Raw genomic sequence first — 12,753 nt, forward strand, 5'->3', positions numbered from 1 at the left:
TTATGACAACAGTCATAACTATTCATTAATACTTATTGATGTTCATGACAGGTGTTATGTCATGTTTATGACAGTGTCATGACAGTCTTATTCAACCCCCTTCAAATAAAGTGTTACCCTGTATTTTGATATGTTGGCAACACAGATATAAATTAGAATATATTAAAAAGAAAAGCTGCATGTGTAAAGTTCGGTGCAGTTCAGTGGTAGTAATGTTTTTCCAGTATGCTGATATGTCACTACATCATGGCTTGATCACTCAGTGCTTCCATCGTTTCTTGACATTTTCTGCTTTGGTTTGTTTTCAGCATTTCTCAGAAAACACTGAATAGCTTTCATGAGCTGTTTAAACTTAATTATAAATTTCCATTCATTTCTCAGCTGTTAGACACCAACAGGTTTCTGTTACTTCTTCCCCTTCACATTTTCAATAGCGACTCATCTGAGTATGAGTCTGGTTCTCTTGTACAGAAAAAACACACCGGCTTTTGTAAGATGTCCTAATTTTTCACATGACTTTTGAATTGAATTTCTGAAATAAATAATTTTTTGTGATATTTGAATGTATTAAGAGACGCCCTTGTTATTGACTGTGGTGTCCTCTGAAACTTATGAACAAAATAATTTGAATGCTTTAATGTTTGAAGGCACGTTAAATAAAAACACCGTTCCCACAGTTCCTTAAAAAAAGATTGATCTTTTTAAAGATTAATGTTAACAGATCCATGAAAATGTGGCAACCTGGGGGGTGGATTTTCCTAGTATGAACCCAAATATAAAATATTAAGGGTCACGATAACCAAAAACGCCACCTGGAATAAATCCAGGAAAATGTAATGCAATAAGGTCACAGGTAAGTTCTACTGGAAATGAGATTCAGAAAGTTCTACAAAATTTATTAAATTTCAAAATATCTTTTAAATTCCCAATAATCTGAAATTGAATGGTTAAAACAGTGAATGCATTTGACAAGATTTATTATAATAAATGGGGGAGGTAGTGAGGGAAGGGGGCAACATCCAGTGCAGAAAAGGGGACCACCCTGGACACTACAAAAACACGGCAAACAAAAGAAAGAAAACGGTGCTCCAACAAAACACACAAGACAAGACACCGCCACCAGGGGTCAGCACCGCCACCACAGAAGCCTCAGTCCCTAAAAGACAGACAAGAAAATGAAACAATGTGAGTAAAACAGTGATACAATAGCTCTACTATATTGCACTTTATCCCCTTAGTAGTGCCATCAATGCTCCCGGCAGCAGGGAAAGTGCAGATTAGTATTTTAAAACAATTTCTAAGTAGGCAAAACAGCAGCGAGTGTCACTCCAGGTGCAATGCTGATGAATCAGAAGGCTAAAAAGAATAGAGCAAATTATTAATACAACTGCTAACAAAAACATAACTTGCAGCAGCTGCTTACCTGTGACCTGATTAATGACTGCACTGCCAAATAATCAGATCCCCAATTCCGCCTAGATGCAGTGCAGCTGTAAGAAAACGCTATGTGAAGGTTTTGTTTACATGGGGTAGATGTTACCTAGCCACGCTAAGCCCTTACCTTCCTGTCAGCAAATGAATAAACGGACAGATCGGTCCAGATATTGGAGGTGCAGCAAAGGAGGCTAAGCAGATAGACCAGTTAGCATTAATTACTATTAAAGCAGACAAAAAAACGATAAAACAGCCACGCATACCCAGCACGGTGCAAACAAAGGAAGCAGATTGAGACGCAAGCAGCCTCATGACAGGTGAAGGCTTACTTATATGCAGCAGCCGAAATTGACCTTAAAGTGGCAGCGTACCATTTATGCTGCTACAAAAACATTCCTGTGTTTAAACGTTAATGAAGTCAGCTGGTGTGTGTCAGTTAATGTACAATATTTCTGTATAATGAGGGAGCTTAAGAGCCTTTGAGGCTCACGTGATTGAGGTTTTTAGAAGTATGTCATCCTGGTTAAATAGAGGGGGGAGGGGCTGTTTTCCACTAACTGCTGGCTGATGCTTCGCTCAGCTAAAGGCCAGTCTAGTGTATCTTTTTTTTAATCTGAGACTTACAGTTTGAACTTACAAAATAAGACTTTTTGAACCATATCATGACAAGTAAAACATGACATTCAGGATGCAAGTTACAGCATATGTTTGATATCAGCCACTTCAGTTATTTGTCGGTGGTACATCCCATGTAGGGGCTTGTCCTCCCATGATGGTGCCTCCCGCACCTCGTCCTCTGTTCCCCATTGTCTGAGACATTTGCTGAGCACAACATCTGTTGAGGCTTTGTCCTTGATGTATTTATGGATCTTGGATGTTTCATCCTGGACAGTGGCTCTCACACTTAGTCCTCTGCCTCCTTCCTTACGGCTTGTGTACAGTCTCAGGGTGCTGGATTTGGGATGGAACCCTCCATGTATGGTTAGTAGCTTCCGAGTCTTAACATCCGTGGCCTTTATCTCTTCCATTGACCAGCTAATTATTCCTGCAGGGTATCTGATTACTGGTAAGGCATAGCTGTTTATTGCATGGATCTTGGTCTTGCCATTGAGCTGGCTTCTCAGGACTTGCCTTATTCGTTGGAGGTATTTGGCTGTGGCTCCTTTCCTTGTGACCTCATCGAGGTTGCCATTTGCTTGTGGTATTCCCAGGTACTTGTAACTGTGCTCTATGTCTGCTATTGTTCCTTCTGGGAGTGAGACCCCTTCTGTGCGGACGACCTTCCCTCTCTTTGTAACTATCCGACCACACTTCTCTAGTCCGAATGACATCCCAATGTCAGTGCTGTAGATCCTGGTGGTGTGGATCAGTGAGTCGATGTCTCGCTCACTCTTGGCGTACAGCTTGATGTCATCCATGTAGAGGAGGTGACTGATTGTGGCCCCATTCTTGAGTCGGTATCCGTAGCCAGTCTTGTTGATGATTTGGCTGAGGGGGTTCAGGCCTATGCAGAACAGCAGTGGGGGACAGAGCATCTCCTTGGTATATGCCACATTTGATGGACACTTCTGCAAGTGGTTTGCAGTTTGCTTCAAGGGTGGTTTTCCACAGCCCCATCGAGTTTGCAATGAAGGCTCTTAGAGTCCTATTGATGTTGTACATCTCTAAGCATTCAATGATCCAGGTATATGGCATTGAGTCATAGGCTTTCTTGTAATCAATCCAAGCTGTGCACAGGTTGGTGTGTCGGGTTTTGCAGTCTCGGGCGACTGTGTGGTCTACAAGGAGTTGGTGTTGACCTTTGCCAAATGTCTTCTCCTCTCTCATAACCCACTGTGGCCACTAGAGCAAGAAAAAAGTTACATTCTGCAGCTTTAAATAAATAATGCGGTTAAAATCACGTGAATGAATTTATTCACCCTATAAGTCATTAGAAAATATGCCATCACCATCCTCCTACCACTTCTTCGTCTTTTCCATCAGCAGTAACATTCAGTTGTTGATCACATGACTCGTGATGTGAAAATGTGTTCCCTTTGCACTTTTGCAAAATATAGTAATATCTTGATGCTGATGAAAAATACAGTGGCTTGCAAAAGTATTCATATCCCTTGAACTTTTTCATATTTAGTCACATAGTGAGAAAGAAAAATATACATGATTTAAAACATTTTTTACAATGACATTGCACCACTATTTTGCCATACCATATTATTATCCATACTGTCGCCAGCTTAATAAGAATAAGTGACTGGATATAGTAACCAGCATGCCACGCGACCCCATATGGATAAGAGTGAAAGATGATGGATGGATGGATGGATGGATGGATGGATGGATGGATGGATGGATGGATGGATGGATGGATGGATGGATGGATGGATGGATGGATGGATGGATGGATGGATGGATGGATGGATGGATGGATGGATGGTATTATCCTGTTGTGTAGTGAATAGAAAGACAAGTCTACAAAAACATCAAAACAAAAACCAAAAGATATAAACCAGCAAGAAATCAGATTTTCAAACAACAATAGAGATTATTTTTGTTGTTTTATACAGTGTGTTTCAATCATACTTATCTTTTCTTCATCACAATTTATAACTGCTAAACTTGGTCACCGTATAATTTATTGGACATTTTGCTTGGTTTGTTGCATCCTCATTCTACCTGAAAACAGTTCAAGTGCAGCATTAAGCCATAAAATGAACCTAAAACATTGTGGCCATTATTAGATGGAGTTTGATTATTCAGAGCTTTACTTGTACTCTGGATTCATCATGAAATAAAAAAGAAAAGCTGAAATTGAAGAAATACAATATTTTCTTTTTGTTCATTAGAACTTGTTTTGCTGTTTTCAGTGAACTGCAGAAACAGATGGGTGGATTTTTACATTTTAAGCTATAATTTACACAATATTTAGCACTTGGTACATTTTTAATACATTTGTCTTTTATTTATGTATTTTTAAAATAAAACTGTGGCCATATTATAAACTGAGCTAACAAGCAATATATTAGTGCATACAGTGTTGTTCTTTATGCAAATAAATAACAACATACGGATGTCACTGATGTTGAGCTACGTGAAGTATTAGGTTGTGTGTGTGTGTGTGTGTGTGTGTGTGACTCCTCTCAGACAGCATTCACATTCTGCTTCAGCTGAACTACAGCAACAGTTACTGAAATAATTGAAAAGAATGAATAATGACGTTTTTTCTGAAGCCCTCAGACCTTCATTATTCCAATTTATACAAGAATGTTTGGTGCATACTGATCAAGGAAAATATATGCAATCCAAAACAAACAGAACCCAAAGAGCGGTGGAGAGACACAGAGGTCAGCAGCGCCTGGGAGCTGTGTTCATCTGCCTCTGATTTCCAGCACACAACTAGGTGATAAACAAGCAAAATAAATGATTTGCTTTAATCACACTAAATATCATATTAGACCTTTCTCGCCAACCTTTACATCTTTATGGCTCCATAAAGTTCATAAATTTGAACTTTATGGAGCCATAAAGTTCAAATTAAATTTAAAATGGCTATTCCATGTGGGTGAGCCAGACTGTGCAGCTCCAGGATTAACATAACACTCACAGTCAGAGTAATTAATTAAACTTGCCCTTTTCTTTCTGTGCAGAAAGGTATTTCATGATGTGAAACACAAGTACCGTAAAAAGTGTTGTGTTTGGATTAGAGCACACTTATGAGAGCATTTATAACAACACATAGCGTGTGATCCCAACGTGACTGCTAAGCAGCCCTTTAGTTCTGAGCAGGAACTGTTCCACCTGGCACTGAACTTGATCGGAAGCAGAGCACGCATGCAAACTGTAGCTCATGCTTTGAACTCATTATTCCTGCATCGCAGCCACTGTCAAAAGGGAAAATGACAACAGATGTGTGCAACAATCTGCTGAGGCTTTGGTGGGCGAAGATAAATCCAATTTAAGTGTGTATACTGGAGACGCATTTTAACACCAGGTGTAAGTGTAATCCTGCTAAACCGGAGCAGAGGCTCACGCCAGATATGAGACACATGCTGCTGCCAGTTGGAGAGGAGGCTAGAGTCAGAGAAAGAGGGGATATCGAGGGATCATATCCATCCTTTTGTTATTTCACTGCTGATCCATTTGCTGCTTTAGTCAGAGAGCTGGCAGTCCCATCCACAGGGAAAGAGCGGAGAACGATGGGATGGTTTTTATGGAAAAGGAAGAGCTCCCCCCAGTGGTCTAAAAAAGATTGCAGCAAAGAGAACATGCAGAAGATCAGTGAACCCAATGTAATCATATCAGCACAATAATGATGACGAAATTACACTTCTTAATAAAGGAATTAGCATAAGAGTCACAGTCAGAGTTTGTGCAAAAGAGCAAGCACAAGACAAAAAACTTTTCTACCTCCATCATATGACCGATCTCAGGTAAAAAGCAGCTGCTTGAGATTTTTTTCACACAAAGGTATTCAAACACACGCACACACACACACACACACACACACACACACGCACACACACGCACACACACACACACACACACACACACAGCTTTCTTAATATCAAGGATTAATTCATCAGTCGTCGTCGTGGTGTTCGTGTCTCTGGCAGGGACAGATGTGTGTTTGCTGATTTATATCGGATGCTGGTGATGCAGCTCCGCGCGGAGAAGCGCACCCTGTGTGGCGGGTTAGATGGCGCCCTGCTTCAGTCTGCCAAGCTGGATGTTGCTGCGTCTTCCATAAAGAAAGCCTTCTTGGCAAGCAGCGTGAGCCTGAGATAGTGGAGGTAGATGCACACACTCTCTCTCTTTCACACACACACACACACACACACACACACACACACACACACACACACACACATGCACACGCACACACACACACACACGCACACACACCCCCACACACACACACACACACACACTGGGAAGCTTATCAGTCATGTTGTTGATGTTAAATGAGCATTCTGGCCAAAAACAGCTGTGTTGACTGCAAGACCTCTGCAGAAACAGAGTTCAGCTAATAGGATCGTGTGTCCATTGTCAGTGAGGATGTTGAAGAGCTGCAGTCTAATGTTGAAACAAAGCAACTTGGTTTGAATCTCTGTAAACCTGCCGCTGGAAATTCTTTTGCAGTTTAATGAAAACCTTTCATGTCTTCGTTCCAGCGAACAATATTTGCTATTTGTATCACTGTATCATCAGCAAATGTGGGAACCTTCAGAAAACAGAACGTTTTATAAGTACCAAATTTTCCAAGCACCACACCTGACTGATATTTTACATGTATATGTATTTTTAAAAACACATTTTTTTAATCAAATTGCATTCGAATTATTGATATCTAACTATAAATCAGATTTTTAATCAAAAGTTATGTGGCCTCTGATTAATTCAAAGCTGAAAAGTTGGAGGATTCTTGCAAATAAAACATATCTGCAGGTAAAATGGTTTATTTGCATTTCTAATCATTTGCATCTCATCAGATCTTTAATACATGTCTTCAAAGAACTGCAAAAAATACACTAAAATATATTGTTTGTACATGGCATACTTAATAATAAATAGCTTGGTCATTATTTTCCAAACATTGAACAGGAACACGTATAAATGGGGTTTGAAGTTATCCTCAGATCCAAGTTTTGACCAAAGAGATCAATGGAACAGAACATAAGCAGCATCTGCTCTTGTTCCTGGTTCACTATTGTCTCTTTCACTGGGAGTTCTAAAGATAATTTTGTACTTCCTTTCAGAAACATCTCTGATAAAGCAGATTGTAATTCATAAATAGACATTTTTGGGTATTTGAGCTTATTAGCTCCAAGTCCCAGTCATCCATACATTTGTTGGGTGCCAAGAAGCACCAGGGGTTCCTTCAGGTCAAGAGAAACATGGGGTGTGTTGAATAGATCCAAGATTAGTTGTAACAATAGACTTTATTTTGGAAATATTTATTTTAGATGTAAAAACAATACAGTAATATTACTGTAAGTTATTTAGTTTTTATAGATTTTTATAAAATATTGTCATACCGTCACCATGTTGCTCACGCTGGAATGTATTCTGGGTAAATGAGTTCAAGTTGGTCCAACTGCCTGGCTCCTTTCAGCCTAAACAACGATGAGTAATTTTATTAAGCCTTTAAAATTTGAATCGGAGCTCTTTGAAATCAATTGGAATGTAGAAATCACAAGAGGTGATGAAGAGGAGGAGGACCAAATGGAGGAAGAGGACAGAGCTGGCTGTAGGAGCTGGTGTTTGCTGCTTCTGCTGCCTTCAGCTTCATAAATGAAACAATGAATGACACGTACCTCTGGTCGGACCGTGAGATCTGGTACGTACTTCTATAGCTCTGGGTCCGGTTCAGCATCTGCTGTGCTGTTCAGGGGCCGTTGTCTCTGTTTAGGGTGGCCTTGGTCCAGTCAGATCAGTGGATTTAGTACTGGAGAGGCAGTACGGGTCCTGTTAACATTTAAAAGAGCGTCTCTTTTAAATGCAACATGGTGCTGAGTCTGTCTCAGGGCAGCACGACATTTATTTTTAGCACATTAAGATAACAATCACCTGTTAGAGCCTTTGTTAGTTTTGCTTCGTCGGAAGTTGTTTTCCACTCCGGCTCTCGCACTGCGCTCTTCTTTCTTTCATGTGGGAAATTATCCAGATTCTACGGAAGAGGATTGGGGCCACTGGAAAAAAAAATAAAACAGTTCTGACTTTAATCTCAGAATTCTGAGATTAAAGTCAGATTTTTTTTTCTTTTTTCCAGTGGCCCTAATCCTCTTCCGTAAGATTCATCTCACTTTTCTTTTCTTTTTTTTAATTACAAATGTGACGCCCAGGTGGAGCTATGAAGGTGTAGACTTCCAGTCTACAACAAAAGGGCTTAAAAAGAGAATTAGATGTGGGAATGTTGAAATGTCAGTGTAGAAATCAATTTTCTGTAGATGGATGTACCAATATTGCATCACAGCAAGACAAAGCAATTAGGTTACTTCAAATTATTGCTGCTAAAGGTGCTTCTGCAGGATGATGAGTTATGGGATCAGGTACAGGGGGATTTACACTGCAGCCAAACAACTGTTCGGTTTAACCCCCTAGTCCCTGCCCAGTATAGCTGTCTGTGAATCTCATTCATTCACTATTAAGATTTTTTCTAAACCATCAGCATATATTGTTGTTTTTTTTTGCCCAATAAATAAAAAACGGTTACCTTTTTTTTTCTCAAGGCCCATGAAGCATTACACAGTTTATTTGTGTTCTGTTTATCCATGTCTAAATGGAAATAACTATTTGTTCAAATGCTCTAAAGTCATCTAGTTTAAAATAAAGGTTCAGAAAGCTGAAACATGTTTTACACAAAATATGGATTCCAACACGGCAGTTCTGCAGGCTCACACATCACTAGAAGAGATGATGAATCACACCTCCTGCCCTCCTTTTGTAAAGCAACGCAGCAAGTTGCTTTCTTTCCGTTTCTCCTCCTGTGTCTGTTTATTTACCAGCTTTCAGCTGAAGGTAAAGGTCTCTATCTGGTCAGACCTGGTTTCCTTCCTATTCTGTGACCAAAGAATATTTATTAAAAGCAGAGACGAGCGTATGGAAGGCATCTAATTATTCTATGAGTTTCAGCTACCTAGCATGGATGGGAGGGGCAGAGGAAGGGGAAAATAATGCAACTAGCACAACACAACAAGCAGTTTGTCACAACAGGAGGACAGAATATTATAAAATAAAAAAATGCATCACCAGTTTAGCTTAGAAAATGTTTACTGTTGTCACTACACAAAAATAATGTTTTATAATAATTGTCTTATAATAAGACTTATAGTAAGGCTGGTCTGACACTGACAAAGATCATCTGAGCAGATCAGATCAGATCTCTGGTTCTGAGTGGAAACCGTGAACCTGTCCCACGTGTTGCCGTCTTATTCACTCTCAACTTTCGGAAACATGGTGTAGAGTTCACATTCTGATAAATGCACAGTTTTGTCAGAAATGTAGTGTTTTGCTACAGTACTTTGCAAAACTATTGACACCCCTGAACTCTTTCTTTATATGAAAATTGTTTCTGTCTTAGAGCAACGACATGGAGCATAACTGAGAAGTAGGGAAACAAATACTCTCTTTTTTAAATAGTCATTTACAAATCAAATTCTAAAAAGTATTGCATGCAATTGTATTTATTTTCTCTGATACCCTGAAATAAAACCCAGTGCAGGCACCTGCCCTCTGTAAGTGTGCATGTTGTGATCACCCACTATAAAGGGCAATTACGTATGTAATTTAAACTCAGTGTAAGACCCTGGAGGTTTATTAGAGAACAACAGTGAACAATATCACCTCTAAGTCTATATCTGATGTGTGGAGGCGTTAAGACTTGGCTAAACCTCAACTTTATTCTGCTTCCTCTTTATTACAGTACAGGTTAATGCCAACATGGGCATTAACTCAATACTGCCCCCTACAGGCCAGGACCAAGGTACAGAGCAGAGCGGTAGAAAGGTGTGGAGAAACTTAAAGCAGGTTATTGTTGTACAACTTACTCCAAAAACTGAAAGTGGTTTAAAGCATTGCATTGTGGGATTTATAGTTTTATATCAGTCTCTTTGTTCCATGTATGTAGTTGAGTGCTTCATGACTGAAGCAGAACTCAGAGTTCTGTTAAGAAACTTTCTGAACATGGAAAAAGAACGACGCTCTTGTCACTGCTTGACTGGAAGAATCATTTGTTGAGCCAAACTTGAGCACTTCACATGGCTCTGATAGGCAAGTGTTGACAAAAGAAAAGTGTGCTGGCAGCCATGTTGGGGACACAGCAAACATAAACACGGTGTTGGCATCATCATGCTGCAGTGATGCTGTTCATGCACAGGGACAGTAAAATGAATGGATGGTGCCAAATCCAGAATGATCATAGGAGAAAAGCTTTAACCGAAACATGTCAGAATAGAATCAGAATAGTTACTATTTCAAAGTCTTACACAGTGGAAGAGCAGCCAGTGGAAGAGTGTGTGTTTTTACACACACACTTCAAGGACAACAAGACCCACTGAGCTAAGCTCCATTGAAGCACAGGACCAGAACCAAGACTGGGACTTCAGTGTTTTGGTCCAACAGTACGTACTTCCTCACATCCTCATATTTGCTCCTCAAAACTCTCCATCTTTTTTTTTTTTTCAGCTTTCTTGATGTTAAACCAGCATATGGAGATTGGGTAGTTGAAGCTGTTTTGGTCAAAAACAAAAACACCCACAAGATTCAGACCAATCACACAACAGTTTGTGAGAAAAGTTTGCCAGGGGGTTCTGACTAGAAGAGATGAGAACATGTTACAAAACTGATTTTGGCAGTTTGGACCATCCATGCAGATCCCTCTCAGGATCCTAAACGCAAATAAATTATTTAGAGAACAATTTGTATACCACGAGTAATTAATTGTCCTTCTTGTTCTTGGTAACTGAAGTTGGTAAACAGCTACTTCATGGTGATGTTCTGTTTTTATTCAAATCTTGCTTTATAAATGCTCAGCACATATCTCAGAGAGTCAAAAAGCTCATGCTATCTGTCAAGTGTTCTATAATTTCATGGCTTCCCACACTTGAAAAGGAGGACATGAAGAGACTTTAAGATTTCACTCAATTTTTTTTATTTTCACCAGTGAGTGTGAATCAATGAAGAGGTGAAAAACCTACTAAACACATACATTTTTTAACATACATTTTAGACATTTGGCTTAAAGTTAATAATTTATCTTAATGACCAATTAAATTTTTAACCTTAGACATACATTTCTTTCACAATTTTAACCATGATTTTAGAATTAAATTATTGAATTTTGTTTGGTTGAATCAAATAAATCCAAACATTTTAGAATGATTGTTTTTTCCTTTTTCTCAGGACATAAGTTTTTACATTAAATATCTTAAACATGCATTTAATAGAGACAAACTGTAAAAAATAGCAGTGCAAACTGTTTCTTCAATATATTAATTTATTTTTATCAAATGCAAAACCAAAGTCAAATTACATTTCAACTGAGTCCAGTGAACTGCTTACCAGAAGTCCTTGTTTAATCCAAGTCCTTTCCCATGAAATGCTGCTTTGGAGACTGTGTCTGCCTTCCTCAGCTCTGTTGCAAAAACCAGCCAAATGTTTGGTGGAGTCCTTACATTACCTGAGTTGAGGGTGCTGCTGATTGGACCAGTTTTCTTTCACCTGCTGAGAAGTGCTGCAGAGTGTGTGTTCATGCACCCACATCTGAACTCATGAATAGATCTGCGCAACACTATCTGTCCAAAACTATCCCCAAGCTGGACAGACTGACTTTCATCTCCTTTGTATGTCTGACACATCCTGTCGCTTCCACACACATAAACACTGATATCAGGTTAATCTGCTGTGGGTACCCCCAGCATGTTCACAGATAGTGGCCAGAAACCCAGCAAGGTGTTTACTGACATATACACAAAGATTACACCGGCTTATTGAGCCCGAACACACACATCCACTCCCCATTGTGCTGCTTTGTTACCTCCCTCTCTGTCTGTAGCACACACACACACACACACACACACACACGTGCGCGTGCGCACACACCAACCCATCAAAGCAGAAACACAGTGGGTACAGATACAGGCCAGAATTACACGTGCAGAGGGATACATTCATGTTAGTGTTCTATTAAAAACGTCATTACACAAAAAGTGTGACACGAAACAATCAGAACTCAAAAATGTGTGTGGTCAAAATGGAGCGCACAAAACACGGTAAGGACACACACCTACACACTGAGATAATAAGACATTTGCCCACAAACAATAAAGCACACACGTTCAGCAGCCATTATTCAGCTGATGGTCCATTATCTAACTACAGCCAGCCCTTCTCGTCACCAATGTGCCTGTGTGTATTTGTGGATAGCACACCTCCCACCATGACTGTAAGCTTTTTGTCACACAGCAGCACTACTACATTCACCCCACACAGAAACAAACACACAGCGGCTTCACTGAGGCACACTCAGAGACAAAAGCAGCATTGTCGAAGCTGTAATCCTGGTGCAAAAAAACATCTTTCAGTGTTGCTGTAATGAAAACTGAAAACAGGAGCATATTGTCTTGACAGCTGAGAGCAGCCATGTTGCTTTGTGAGACGTGACAACCAAAGTGAAAACAGACTGATTATCTTCTGCACCATATCATGAACGTTCCATTGAGAGCCTGACTCCTGCCTCCGATAAGAGACCTTTCACTCTGTCTGCATTTTATCCTCTCCTCCAGGACGCTGATAAAGCTGAATAGGAATTTAATTGTAAAAGGC

The sequence above is a fragment of the Poecilia mexicana genome, unplaced genomic scaffold (assembly GCF_051168715.1).
Source record: "Poecilia mexicana isolate PSO_F unplaced genomic scaffold, ASM5116871v1 scaffold_10, whole genome shotgun sequence".
Lineage (NCBI taxonomy): Eukaryota > Metazoa > Chordata > Actinopteri > Cyprinodontiformes > Poeciliidae > Poecilia > Poecilia mexicana.